The sequence below is a fragment of the Eurosta solidaginis genome, chromosome 3 (genome assembly GCF_040869045.1).
Source record: "Eurosta solidaginis isolate ZX-2024a chromosome 3, ASM4086904v1, whole genome shotgun sequence".
Classification (NCBI taxonomy): domain Eukaryota; kingdom Metazoa; phylum Arthropoda; class Insecta; order Diptera; family Tephritidae; genus Eurosta; species Eurosta solidaginis.
The window spans coordinates 178,755,720-178,771,098 of NC_090321.1; the positions used below are offsets into that span (position 1 = coordinate 178,755,720).

Sequence of the window (15,379 nt, forward strand, 5' to 3'; positions counted from 1 at the left end):
GAAGTGCTTGTAAGGTGGGTTTCGTCGAAGGTCAATCCAAAGTCGAAAAATATACCTATTTCCTTTTGAAATGAACACACTTCGATTTGTTGTTGGTATTTTGGTAAAACAGGCACACACCGTTGCAGAGCGGTAGACATGGCCGAGGAATGGAAGGTGGACTGTAACCAAAGGTTGGTGATTCGGTGGATCGATTTCCGGAGGTCGGTGGAATCGACGCACGTCAGTGGGCAGCTGGTGGATTGCAGCGGGCCGGTGGATACGGCTGGTGGATCGGTTTCCAAGCAACCGAAGATTGGTGAAACCGATACACGTCGTTGGTTAACAATTTGGTGGATTCCAGCGGATCGGTGAATACGGAGGGGGATCGTCGGATCGATTTCCAAGCAACCGAAGGTTGGTGAAACCGATACAAGTCCCAGGTTGACAAGTTGGTGGATTACGGCGGGTCGGTGAATATGGCTGGTGTATTCCGGTGAGTCGTGGACACGGCAGGTGGATCGTTGGATCGATTTCGAAGCAACCGAAGGATGGTGAAACCGATACAAGTCTCGGGTTGACAAGTTGGTGGATTACGGAGGGTCGGTGAATACGGATGGTGTAATTCGGTGAGTCGGTGGACACGGCAGGTGGATCGTTGGATCGATTTCCAAACAACCGAAGGTTGGTGAAACCGATCAAGCCCCTGGTTGACAAGTTGGTGGATTACGGCGGGTCGGTGAATACGGCTGGTGTATTCCGGTGAGTCGGTGGCCACGGCAGGTGGATCGTTGGATCGATCTCCAAGCAACCGAAAGATGGTGAAACCGATACAAGTCCTGGTTGACAAGTTGGCGGATTACGGCGGGTCGGTGAATACGGCCGGTGGATTCCAGGGAGTCGGTGTACACGGCAGGTGGATCGTTGGATCGATTTTCAAGCAACCGAAGGTTGGTGAAACCGATACAAGCCCCTGGTTGACAATTTGGTGGATTACGGCGGGTCGGTGAATACGGCTGGTGTATTCCGGTGAGTCGGTGGACACGGAAGGTGGATCGTTGGATCGATTTCCAAGCAACCGAAAGTTGGTGAAACCGATAAAATTCCTGGTTGACAAGTTGGCGGATTACGGTGGGTCGGTGAATACGGCCGGTGGATTCCGGTGAGTCGGTGGACACGGCAGGTGGATCGTTGGATCGATTTCCAAACAACCGAAGATTGGTGAAATCGATACAAGTCACTGGTTGACAAGCTGGTGGACTATAGTGAGCCGGATGGTGGATCGATTTCCGAGCAACTAAAGGTTGGTGAAACCGATACACGTCACCAATTAATAAGGTGGTGACTTCGGGTGAACCGGGAGTTAGTTACTGAGCCCAACTTATTCGGTGCTATCTTCCTGTAGATGGGGAAATGACTCACCAGTGTCGGAGGGAAACTGTGAGGTGGAAATTAGATCTCCTCACTCACTACTTCCTGGACACACCAAAAGGAAGCGACCAATGTCCCCCACTTCGCACAGGATCGAAAGTACCAGACAAGGTAATGATATCCGCTCACACGCATGGGGTCCGGATCTTACCATGCTGAAATAAATGCCGTCTTAGCTGGACGATCGGTGCGCGAATGAAATGCTTGCTTATTATTACTTGCATTTGTCAGTGCCAGTCATTCGCTTGCAGCCAGCTGTTACAGTGGTGGCATATGTAATAGGGACAGTGTATTGGTTACAGTGGGGTGCATGTAGAAAATACTTGTAATGCAGGTGAAGCGGCATTACATGCTTTTCAAATTGTGCTGTAAAATCAAAGTTCAAGTAGGACAACGTCTGACGGGTTTGCAAGTAAAACGTTTATTTATCACATTCCATTCCCCAAGGATTGGCTTTAATAAAGTGCATTTCACATACAAATACTTATGCTATTAGTTTTTCCTTTTATATCAAACTATTTTCAAAGAACTCACGCTTGGCTTATACGGATTTCTCCTTATTTGAAACCTTTCAATTGCGCATTCCACATTTTCTTATCTTTGGTTGTAACGTAATCTTCTACAGCTTATCGTGCATACACCCTTTGCAATGAAAATTCTTCGCACCATAAGACATGACACTTGACAAACATACCGCCACAGATTTATTGAAGGTACAACATGGCGTATGAGCAACAACTTCTCTTTATGTGTTTTCTTCTTTATGTGTTTTTGTTTCGTATCCATGGCGGATGACTACTTGCAACTTGAGCCAGGACACCATAGAAATGTCATTAAAAATAAATTTTATAAAAGTAGAAAAGCTTTAGTTAGGTGATGTGAGATCAGAGCATTGTAAAACATCCCTCCCTTTTGCAAAACCCGTACTTTATGCACAAAGTTAAAATTATATATACAAGAAAATATGGGAAGCGTAATGGTAACTGTAATCGTATAATAAAATATATACAAACAAACTTAGGAAGTAAGTAGTAAAATAGGGGGAAAAGAGGGAAATATAGCAGTTGTATGTGTAAGTGTGTGTGTTAGTAAGCTGAATAACAACGGAGCTTTAAATACGAGCGCCCTAAAAAGGGTTAAGCAAGCATGTCGTTTGAACCGAAAGCAGTCAAAGGAACAAAGCGAAATACAAACAAAAACAAATATAAAGAAAATGTTAAAGCAAGGCTAGCATTGTAAATTTATGAGAATTAAAATGGGGTTAACTTTTATTTAGGTGGGTGTGTATGAGCTTTACCTATATTTATCAAAGCAACAGAGGTTGTTAGAATTACATGCATATGTACACACATACATACATATGTATATACATATACAAATAACTATATCATTCCTTTTATTACATTAAATTTCCATCACTCAGCTGGTATCCATCTTTTTACACTAACACACATTTAATCAAGAGTAATATACTTTAACAGCAAAGTGTTTGAGTTCTTAAAATTAAGCATGAGTTGAAGTGCACATTAGACCCTATCGATAAAAAAAAATTTCCAGCAGACTTCCTTCTATCTCCATATCTAAATGTGTAAGTATTAAGACGAAAAAACAAATTTCGCGGCAAGCCCCTTATTCTTAAATGCACACTAAACCGTGCCGAAAAACCTGATTTGGCTGTAAACACCAGTTCAGAATACACATTGAACCGTGCCAAAAGAATAAATGTTGTTCCAAGCTCCCCATTGTGAAATGTACACTAGACCAAGCCGAAAAAAGAAACTTCGCTGCAAGCTTTCAATTTTAAAGTGTACATTAGACCATGTCAAAAAACAAATTTTGCCGCAAACTTTAGTTTATATTATGCTCATTTTACCATGCCTAAAGACAGGCCAACTTTGATGTAATGGCCTCATTTCAAATTTTGTTACAGGGATACCGCTACGAAAAGCGCGTTAGACCGTGCCAAAAAAATTAAAATTCGCTCCAAGTTTCATATCGTAAATTGCACATTAGAATATGCCGAAAAAAAAAAAATAATAAAATTTACCAACTTTCTTGTTATGAATTCCTGGAATTGCAAATAAGTTCATTTTCCCTAGTCACTTTATTTCATAATGAGATTAATTAGTGTCTGACTTTTTCCCGACATTTTTTACCGTTTGTTTGTTTTAATGGTGTGTTCAATTTGTACTTATTATTAAGAATTCGTGAGCTTAACACCGGCTTATAATAACTGAATATTCAATTATTATATTTTCTAAGAGAAACTGAAAAGACAGAAAGAAACATTTACTGGCATATTACGATGGTACCATTTCGAAAACTGCCAGGTAATCATCATAAGGCAATTTCGTAATGTTATCAAAGGTTTCACCGAGATTCGAACCGCGAATCACACGGTGAAACTGCAGTTGCTTGTATTTGTCTCCTTCCTTAATTCAGTTTATCTTATTTCCATACTAACAACACAACTGAAACATTGTGCCCTATTAATTTGTGTGTATGTAGATTTTGTTTTTGTAAAGTTTCTTTTTCGTTGCGAATGAGATGCTTTGTAAACTCGGGCTCAGTTTTACATATTCATGTTTGTTTGTTTTCAGTTTTCGGAATGGTACCCTCGCAATATGCCAGTAAATGTTTCTTTCTTTATTTTCAATTTCTCTTAGAAAAACATAATAATTGAAAACTCAATTATTATAAGCCGGTGTTAAGCTCATGAATTCTTAATAATAAGTAGAAATTTGTTAACGCAAATTTAAAAAATTTATTTTGGTATGTAGTCTAATGAACTAAAATGATACTCAAACTCTTGCGTACGAACTCAAATATATACACTATCAAAGAAATATCTATGTATATATTGACATGTCCCTGTAGCGTAGAAATTACATTTGCATATCCTTGATGCAGATATTTAAATAAAAACGTGCGCAGTAACACTCACACATATGTGCAGCAAAAATACAGCCACACCCACATAGAAAACTTTACGCATTTGTATATACATATTTACTTATGGAAAAAACACTCTACATAGAAGTTAGACAAACAAACACTGAAATATCGCAAGGCAAATGGCCTTTCATGGCCGCAAACAAATTCACTCGACATGCATAAAAGGGTGAGTTGTATGGGGAAAAGTAAGAGAGAGTGCTAAACATGTGGAGCTTAACTTTCTCTATATAAAAGTTTGTGTGTACCTTTTCTTTTGTAATGCTTTTAATGGTTACACAAAATTTTGATTAATAACTTTTGATCAATTCAATTTAAATTATATTTCATTGTAATTTCAATTTATTTTCAACTAAGTTCAATCTTAATTCAATTCGATTAAATTTCAACTTAATTTCAGTTCAATTCCAATTCAATTTCAATTCATTTCCAATTTAGTCTCAGTTCTCTTTCAATTAAGTCAATTGAAGTTAAATTCACCTTCTCTCAAATTTTAGTACACTATTACTTTGGTTTCAGTTCAACTTGAATTCAATTCAATTTTAATTCGGTTCCTATCAACTTTTAAATCAATTTTGATTATCTTTCAGTTCAATTTCAAATAAATTTTAACCCGTTGGAAGTTCATTTTTGGTTAAACTTGAAATAAATTTATATTTAATTTAAATTAATATTTAGCTCAATTTCCATTCGATTTCGTTTCCATTTCAAAAAAAAGTGACAAATAATACTCGTTAGAAACATAACTTATTATAATTTTTAGGAAAAGTTTGACAGTTGCATAGTTATCGCTTGAGTGAAAAAGGTTTTCAGTCACTGATCGTTACATGTAATATGGGCCCAGGTTAAATTCAGCTGTAAGTAGATTTCAATTCGAATTCAAGTTCTGTTCAAGTCAAATTAAATTTCAATTTAATTTAATTTTTAATTCAGCGTCGGTCAAACTTTAAATATAGAAAATGAAATGCTAATTTAACTTCAATAAAATTTGCATTCACTTTGTGTTTTATTCCAAATCAGTTTTAGTTCAATTTCAGTCCAGTTTCACTTCAGCTTTGATTTGAAATCAGTTTTATTTCAATAATGATTCTTTTTTGAGCGGTTTTATTTAGTTTGAATCTGTGTAGACATTTTTTAATTGAAATTTAAGTAGCTTCCCGATAAGCTAATGCTTGAGACTTGGAATATAGTTCGGAACCAGATTACAATGCAATAATAAGAAAAAACAACTCCGATAGGTGACGCATGGATCGAAATATTTCAAAAAATACTACTTGTGCTCCGATTAGGCTCATATTTGGAACACATATTAAATACATGAATAGATAGCGACATATGAAAAAAATTGCCGCCAGGTGGCGCATGGGTCGAGATATTACAAAAATCGTATTTGTGGTCCGATTTGGCTCATATTTGGAACACATATTACGTACAGTCCGGTAGAAGTGACATAAAAATACTTTGGAGTTCGAGGAGGAAAAAGCATACGTGGCGCTGAGTCAAGTAAAGTCTTTGGAAGGATTATGTATTGAGGACTTAGACTGTAACAAATTGTTAGGAAAGAGTCCTTGTAATAATGAGTTAGTAAATGAACTAAATAGAATGAGAAATAAAAGGCAATTAAATAAAGACTAAAAACTTAAAAATTAAAAATTAAACGCCCTAGATCGACGAGGAGTGTGATGACTAATACCTAGGACCTACCTAATTATTCTCTAGCTTTTAGTATTATTATTACTTCTTGTAAGTATTGTTTTCAATAAAACCGTTTAAGTAAAAATTTTTTTAAATTATTTTATTATAATCTTAATTCCTTTCAATTCAACTTGACTTAAATTTCAACTTCAATTTGAATTTCAGGTTGAATTTCTCGTTGGGCATTATCGTTGCTCCAATTTGACGTTTACTGCGCTGCTCAGAAACTTTGTCCTACTTCTCTTGCCATATAGTACACAACACTTTGTCGGTGCACTCACTTTTAGTATGGCTTCCAACAACCTTTGCACCCCACACACTTTAATCCTACATCAGCGTGCCTCGTTGGCAGAAATTCAAAGTCTCATTTAATATATGTGAATGTACTAGGTTTGCTTTGCTCTCAACATGCTACTGCTATTATATTTTATTTATGACGTAGTTGCTCTGTTGCTGCGGTGATTCCGAGTTGTGTTATTTCCCTCGTTTTTCAATTTGTACCTTCTTTACTCATACGCCCTGACAAACACCCTTAGCGTTTGCCACTCTGACTGATGGTATTCCAAGCCCCATACATATTTGTGTATATATGTATACAATCTATTGTATTATGTATGTAATATATATATTTTGTTGTATGTTTGTATATTAATATAATATGCTGCACAAACCTTTGCACCCGCATCATAAGCGAGGCTGCAGTGGCTACCATAATGAAAGCGTATAACTTTGGGGAAGCCCTCACGCTGTGTGTGTGTTCTTGTGAAATGGTTGTTGGTTTGCGAATGGTGAATGGCTTTGACATTGGTGAGCAGGTATTGCATATGCAACAGTGTATATTTGTTATCAAAATTTGTATCAAATGAATTTGAGTTTAGAGTAAGATTTCGATCTTAATTTTAGTTTTAATTTCGGATTTAAAAAACACTTCAACTTGAAATTAAATTTAAATTAAAATTTACATTTTAAGCTCAATTTCTGTTACAAATTCAACCTCAATTTCAATAGATAGAATTTCAATTTATTTGTCAACTCCATTCAATTCCTTTTCAATACAATTCAGTAGTGTCACTTCAATTAAGTTTCAATTCAATTTTTGAAATTAGTACTTTAACTTTAGTCTCAATTTCAATTTATTTCAATTTCAAATTCAATTTCAACTTTCATTTAAATTTCAATTTTTATTTCAATTTCGACTAAATACAATCCAGTGTCACTTCAATTAAGTTCCGATTCAATGTCAATTAACTAATTTCCCTAAAATATGCTTTAAAGTTCAGACTTCACGTTTCACTGTCATCGTTCACAGTTTTATCGCATCTGTCTGATCCATTCTAAATGGCAAACATACAAACTTACACACACATTTACAAACGACCACAATCAATTTTTTATGTTAGCCTATTTATTGCCTTTACCTTCATTACAAACACATTCATTCGCCGTACCCTGCTCATCCTGCATCTAAAACCTCATGCAGTTGCCAACGTTTTTGTATCCTTTGTAGTGCCATTGTATTCGCTCTTTAGTTGGTTTCAGTTGCACCTTAGCTCCTTCACTCTTTCTCTCAATCTTTCATTTTCAGTTCCTTCGTTATATTCAATAACTTTGTTGAGTGTGAGTGCATGTGCTTGCCCATTCCATTTGTAAGCTCGTCTCTCCTTACCAAAGTATGACATGTAACAAATAAATTAAAATAGGTTTGCAGCATGTAGGCCGGGTGGGTGTGGTGTGTTGAGTTGTATTATGTGTAAGGATATTCGTTGGCGGCCACCGTGGTGTGATGGTAGCGTGCTCCGCCTGCCACACCGTATGCCCTGGGTTCGCACCCCGGGCAAAGCAACATCAACATTTTAGAAATAAGGTTTTTCAATTAGAAGAAAATTTTTCTAAGCGTGGTCGCCCCTCGGCAGTGTTTGGCAAGCGCTCCGGGTGTATTTCTGCCATGAAAAACTCTCAGTGAAAACTCATCTGCCTTGCAGATGCCGTCCGGGGTCGGCATAAAACATGTAGGTCCCGTCCGGCCAATTTGTAGGGAAAATCAAGAGGAGCACGACGAAAATTGGAAGAGAAGTTTGGCCTTAGATCTCTTCGGAGGTTATCGCGCCTTACATTTATTTTTTTTTATATTCGTGTTCAAGTAGGAAAATGCTTTCGCCTGCTTACAGTTTATGGCTTTTCATTTATGTTGAACATTTTTATGTTTTCAAGTTTTTTTGCTTTTAATTTTTTACTTTTTGGCTCTATTTGCGCGTTGCAGTATTTTCATTCTTCTTTAATATTTTTGACTTTTTTTGAGTTTCCTTCTTCTTTACTGCTTTGAGTGTATTATGTTGTTTTTTGCTTTTAAAATTTATTTCCCTTTTATGTCTTTAGCCTCACGCTGTCATTCACTTCGCTTCTTATTTGCACGTCTGGTCTGACCTGACCTTTTTCAGTTGTGCACACATTCAGTCTCCTATACATTTTTACATTGTTTCATACCTAGCCATATTAAGTTATTTTCTTGCTTTGCAATCCATTGCCTTCGTCTTACATACTTGGCGCGATAAAGTTTTCCTCTATTTTATTCCTTCCTTAATTTTTTTTTAATTTCTCGCGTGTGTAATTTAAGGTGTGACGGCGGCAGTAAGGCAAGGTCTACTTCAGTGTTCGACTGTTGTTAATTTATAGCTTGAAAAAATGTCGACCTGTTTTCGAGATTGGTCACATTCAACTTAGTTTGATTGCAAGTTAAATTAAGTATCAACTTTTCTCTCAACTGTCATATTCCATTTTATTACACTTCAACTTACGTGAATTTAAATTTCAAATTGATTTCTATTTCTATTCTTCAAAATCCTGTTTCAATTTGAATTCAATTTTTAATCAATTCTAGGTCAATTAAATATAATTTTTAGTTCAGATAAGAGTTTAATTTAAATTTGGTACAAATTAATATTATTTCAATTCAATTTAATTTCTACTTTATTTAAATTTTTCGTCAATATCAATCTCACTTTAAATTGAATGAAATTTAAAGTAATGTCAGATACGTTTCAAGTCAATTAAATTTCATTTTTAATTTCAGTTTTCGTTTTCAATTTGCATTCAATTAATTTTAAAAGTTTATTTCAAGTTCAATTTTAATTTAACATTAATCCAATTTCATTTCAGTTTAAATTAAGTTTAATTTTAAATCTATTTCAATTTCAAAATTGTATTTTAATTTAATTCAAATTCATTGCAGCTTCAATCAATTTGATTTAAATTTCAGCTCCAATTTTTATTTAAAATTTTTCAGAGTCAATTTTAATTCAATTCAATTTCAGTTTAAGTTTGAATTTTTATCTGCCTTTCAATTTTGGGTTTAACTCCGACGCAGTTTTCACTTGAATTCACATTCAATTTCAATTCAATGTCACTCCAATTCAACTTCAATATTATTTCCATTCAATTTAATTTCAACATGAATTTCAATTTCGAACTCGATTTTGACTTTTCATTTAAAATTAAATTAAATTTGAATTGCATTTTATTTAAATTTAAATTCAATTTCTTTTCAGTTCAATTTAATTTCAATTGAGCTTAAACTTAAATTTCATTTTGAGTCTCAGCTTCAACCCAATATAATTTTTATTTCAATTTCAGATTCAATTTAAATACCAATCATAATTCAATTCAATTCTTATTCAAATTCAATTACAATTCCATTTCATTCAAATTCACATTCAGTTTTATTTCGATTCCATTAAATCTAAATTTCAATTTGAACTACAGTTTCATTTTCAATTATATATTCAATTTTAATTTCAATTCGAATTGAATTGAATTGAACATTAAGTTTTAAATTGAACTGAATTCAAATTGGAAAGAAATTAAATATGTATTCAGTAATTTTAATTTCATTTTCATTTTATGTTCAACTCAATTCAATTCAATTTTAATTTCAATTCAATGTCATTCAAGTCTTAATTTAGTTTCATTTCAACTTAATTTGATTTCAATTTCAACCTAAATTTCAATTTAACTTCAACCAATTTATTCATTAGCTTCATTTTCAATTCAAATGCAATTTATTTAGCTCAAAAATCTAAATGAAAATTAAACAACACTGACACAAAATAAATCGATTACTAGGGCCCTTCAAAGTTTTAAGAAAAGAAGAGTCCTGCATTAGTCGTTTAAAAGAAATATCTTTGCGAATTTTGAATGCTAATATAAAACTCAAAGAGAAATGTGCCAGAAATTCAGGGCATTCGCAAATTGAAATGTAAAAGTTTAACTGTGAAAACAATTGCAAAAGCATGCAGAGCTCAAAAGAAATAGAAGAACTAAACTCAAGCATTTCAAATGCCAAACCAAAAATTGTAATGTGAAAAAAGTTAGCTACAGCTGCTGTTCTTATTTAAGCTTCATTTATTAGGCGCGCAAAACAAGTTTGCTGGAAAACCCCCACAAAGTGGACAAATGCAAGTAGATGCAATTTTGTGAACAGTAAACGAAAACAAGAAACAAAGAGAAAAAAAAATAAATGAAATGAAAGCAAACGGTATAAAACTTAAACAGAGAAAGGTGAATCAAGAGTCTTTATTGTAGGTGGGTGAAGTGTTGGATGGGATGGGATGTGCTACGCTGCTCTCGAGTTGTAAAGCTTTATGCGAAAAATGTTTGCTTGCAACGTCCAGCGTTCTAGTTTAATGTGGGTGCCAGAGGCCGGGTATAAGAGGAGTTGGGGCTTAGCTCTGTTTATTCTGTAGGAATGTTAAAATATTGTGTTTTGTTAGGAGGCAATGTTATTTGGCGCGTTTACTTGTCGGTCCGCTTGTTTATCAGTCAAACAAAACAGTTATATGGATAAGCAAAATGCTTATGCAAAATGTTCGGAACCGTTGGGGATCATTTTGGTACTATCTCTTTATCATTTCAACATGGTCGTCCAATCGTTTTCGCAATCAGTTTTATATCATTTGAAGAACATTCGGATAATATTTTCGGATTGGTTTGGGGACTTTTCAGTATTACTTCAACATTGCTTTCGGGATCATTACGGTATGTTATTAACTTTGAATTGGAATGGTTTTGGAACTATCACCGGTTTATTTTGATAGTTTTTTAGACAGATTCACAATTATTATGAGATAGTTTCTTGATTGTTTTTAAGTATCATCTCGGATCTACGTTGGGATAATATTTTCACTATATATATTTAACTTGATTTAATACACCTTAGAGCAAGGCCCTTGCCAGAGGATTTCCCTCTCTACATCTTGGTTAAGATTTCTTAACGAAAATGGGATTTCATTTTGATTTTAGTGACGCTGAAAAAGGTTAGTTTTGCTTTAGCTTTCGTCTCGTCTTTGATTTCAGTTTCATTCTGATACTGGATTTTTGTTTGCCTTTTATTCCCATTTCGGATCGAGTTTCATTTTCAGTTTCGTTTCGGCTTCAGCCTCGATTTCTCTTAACGTTTCGGTGCAAGTTTTGACCTCATTTCTGGTTTAGATTCGGTTCCGTTTTCGCTCTTGGTTTAGGTTAAGGGTCCTTTTGGTTTCGGTAAAAGTTTTCGTTTTTTTCCTTCTATACACATTTTCACATTTTTTCAACAAATTCCATTAATTTCAATTATATTAAATTTATTTAATTTCATCCCAATTCATTTCATTCGATTTCATTTCATTTCAATTCACTCCATTTCATTGAATTCATTTTCTTTTTAATCAATTCCATTCAATTATTATCCATTTACATTTATTTTCTTTCCATTTCATTTCATTCCAATTAATTGCATCCCATTCGATTTTAATTTATTTTATTGCATTTCACTCCATTCTAGTCCATTCCATGCCAATTCATTCCAGTCCGTTTCATTTCATTACATTCCACATATACTGAGGTACTGAGGTGCACTGCATGTTGCACTCACTAAATAAGAGCAGTAGAGATACGCATTTCAAAAGTACTTTGACAACTATTGTTATTCTGCTGTGTTTGTTGCACTTTACGACATTTGAGGCGTGGTAATACACCACAGTCACGCTGCAAAACCATTGCTCCCACACCGCTGTAACCGATGGCAACAACGTAAATGCGTAAAGTGTGTGACTTTATTTGTAGACCTGAAGTTAGAAGTATATAGCTTTTTAAATCCGATTTAGTTTTTGGTGCTTTGCAACATGCGAGTATACACAGAGATGTAATATTAATTTTGTACTTCTGCATTTAAATGAAGGACCCGGAATCATACCAAAATACTTTCGAAATAGTCCAGCAAATAATCTAGAAATAAAAACCTTAAATGAACTCGAAATTATTCCAAAAATCATCCCGAAATGGCCCCGTGATTTTCTGAAAATTTGCCTCCTTTTACAAAAGTGTTTAGATGAATATGTAATGAACGACATACATATGTAGATATGTATTACTGATGTGAGAGTTTGGTTGCTAGATTGTGAGATGCCTGGATTCTTTGAGCCAGAACAGCTATTGGTAAAACTAGTTATGCAGAGAACTATGCGTCTGAAAAGATTTGTTGGCTTTATTTTATTTAAAAAAAAATGCGTACTCAATCGCCTCCTAAATAATTCCGAAACTATTCTGAAAATGATTTGATGATAGGCCAAAAATATTATGAAAGCAGTCCTGGAACTAATTTGAAAGCAATCCGAAAGTGATTTCGGTATGATTGCAAAACAGCCTTGAAACGGATCTGAAATAAATTTATCTGGATATAATTTCAAAACGGTAAGTAAACGATTGCGATATTTAAATGAAAACAGAATTCATAAGCGGTACCGGAATAGTACCGAAACAGCTGCGTAAATATCCCTGAACATTCCGATCTTGTCTTTTCTCGCGAGCGGTCGTACTTTGTCATCCTCGGCTCAATTTTAATTTTCGGGCTTTGCGTTGAGTGGAAAATTAAAATAGGCCTCAAGGTTGTCGTCGGTGCTGCCCTCGGGCGTTTTGGCGGAGTAAGGGATGCGATACCTCCCTGACCGGAGTTACGGTGGTATTCTTGCATTCCTAACAGGAATCAAAAAATCGAAAAAAACATGGTGTTTAGCCACATAAGGAGAACAATACAAATATATATAGAAGGAAATTCTCGAATTTTCCTTAAAGAAAATTGAAACTTCAATTATAAAAGTGCATTAAATAATTGGCGTTGGCGTTGTAGCTTTCGAGCTGGCCAAATAATTCGAATCTTATTCGACCTTCAACCGGTATTATTATATACGCGCAATGAAGTAACTTAAATATCAAAAAAAAAAATAAATTCCCAGAATGAAACCTGAATGTTACCCTCAATAGTTCCAAGATACCGAATACAGGTTCAAACTATTCCGGAATAGTTATGCAATAATCTAGAAATAGCCCCGAAAAGATTCGGAGCTCTGTCCCGAAACGGTGTCGAGTATTATCCAAATGATCCCGAAATATTTTAACAAAACATCCGAAAATTATCCCGGAAAGGGCCAAAAATTATTCCAAAATAGTGCTGTAGTAATCCAGAAATAGCCCTAGTCTGGAGAGAAGTCATTTTGAAATAGCCATGAAATTAACCGGAAATCCAAAAACGTTATGGGCCGGAGCTAGAGGTTTACGCCGATCACTTTATCGGCGGCGGCGGCGTAGGCTCTATTATATACCGGCGGCGGCGGCGGGACAGGCGCGCCGAGAAAGTGATCGGCGTAGACCTTTAAATTGAATTGATGGACTTCAGAGTATCACATTGTCCACAACTAATGAATATGGAAACACACTGCTGACCGTCAATGGTATGTTTGACGATCTGGAACAATATCATAAAGTTGCGGATGAGTATCTGGGAGGCTTGTTACGCGAAAATTTAAAAAAATAATATTTGGAAAGGTTTTGTTTATATGTATTTAAGAAAATAGATATTTCGGCCATTTCGGAAGGATCCGGGGTTTTTGCCTGAAGATCTCGTGGATCCTTCAAAAACTTTCAGGAGTAGCCCCTTGCGAAGGGAGGGAGGGAGGGAGAAGTACTTAAAATGCTCACACTATTGTAGTATATTTTCACCGAAGCAGATGTTCTGGGCTAACTCTTATACTCGTCGTCGGAACGACTTCTTTAAATCAATCGTGGCTCCATGCTGGTCACGCACAAAGGCGACTTATGGTTGCTATCAATTATCTACAAATAGTCATGACACTCATGGCACAGTTTTGATGATTAGCATCAATGCTGGCTTATTGTTGATCGCGCCAATGGGCGGCTTCAGTTTTTTTGCCGTTTATAAGAGCTACAATTCCTGACGTGCGAACAGTAGCAGTCGCTACCACACATCCTGGCTCTTATACCATATGCCAGTGCAGAAGCTATAGAACTGCGACTTCGAACTTATACCTGCGTCGACGTCACTTTCCTAGAAGCTCTAGGTTTAGCTCCGAAGACTTTCTGACGGAGGTTTTTGTCGCGATATGCTGCCGAGCTACACCAAAGAAACACCTTGAAACGTTAGAGAGTAACTATTCGGCCCGCCCTCGAAATCATAAGCAGTCTAAGTGGATATCATTGCGTAACTTATGGGTGATGGTTGACATCTACATAATTTAAACTTTAAAAGGACCGTGGATAAAAGTTTTAAAATGCAGATCAAAATTTGCAGACGATTTGTGTTCGAAACATTGAATTCAATAGTCTTCGTTTCCGGCCTTATGGTATAAGAACTCATTATGGAGGACTGCCTTCACTTTTCAGACTAGTTCGACTATCGACTACGTTAGGGTAGTAGAACACCCGGTCATTTGTTCGACTGTGTTGGGAAAGCTTTTGCTTCACCACTTTTAGTGTTATTGCGAAAGACAAAGCCTAACCTGGTTAAAATATGTGCCTACGTATTCACTTTTGTAACAGGAGTCGTAACGTGTAGGTGATATTTAAACACGGTTGTTAGGCTATACCCAATGTGATTCACTCCAAGAGACTAGTTGGGGATAGGTACGCCGACTTTAGGAAATGCCAACCGGCGGACTTGGGTGTTGTATGATGAAGTGCGAAAATCAAAATAAACATTTCAAACGCTATTTTATAGTTTCCCAGATAAACAACAAATTCGACTTGGTCATTTTATTTAAATTCATTGTTCTTTATTAATTAAAAAAAAAAAAAAGTATGCGAAGTGAGCATCTAAATTTATTATATAACTTTTCTTATAGTGTTTTGTTTTAATAGCTTAGTGAATTCGGTGATGCAAAATCCGCGTTAAGCTGACACTGAAAGCGCCTGTTTTCTCAAATAACTTTTGAACGATTAGAAAGTGTTAAATTTCGCAATTGGAGTTTTATAACTCGCAGTGATGCGCATCCGTTGA

The 15,379-nt window shown here is 35.5% G+C and overlaps 1 protein-coding gene across 3 annotated transcripts in view; it reads right to left on the bottom strand.

The window, feature by feature from the left end:
- Positions 1-15,379, bottom strand: part of shn (schnurri) — a 283,143-nt gene that overhangs the window by 222,096 nt on the left and 45,668 nt on the right. The window lies entirely within an intron of this gene.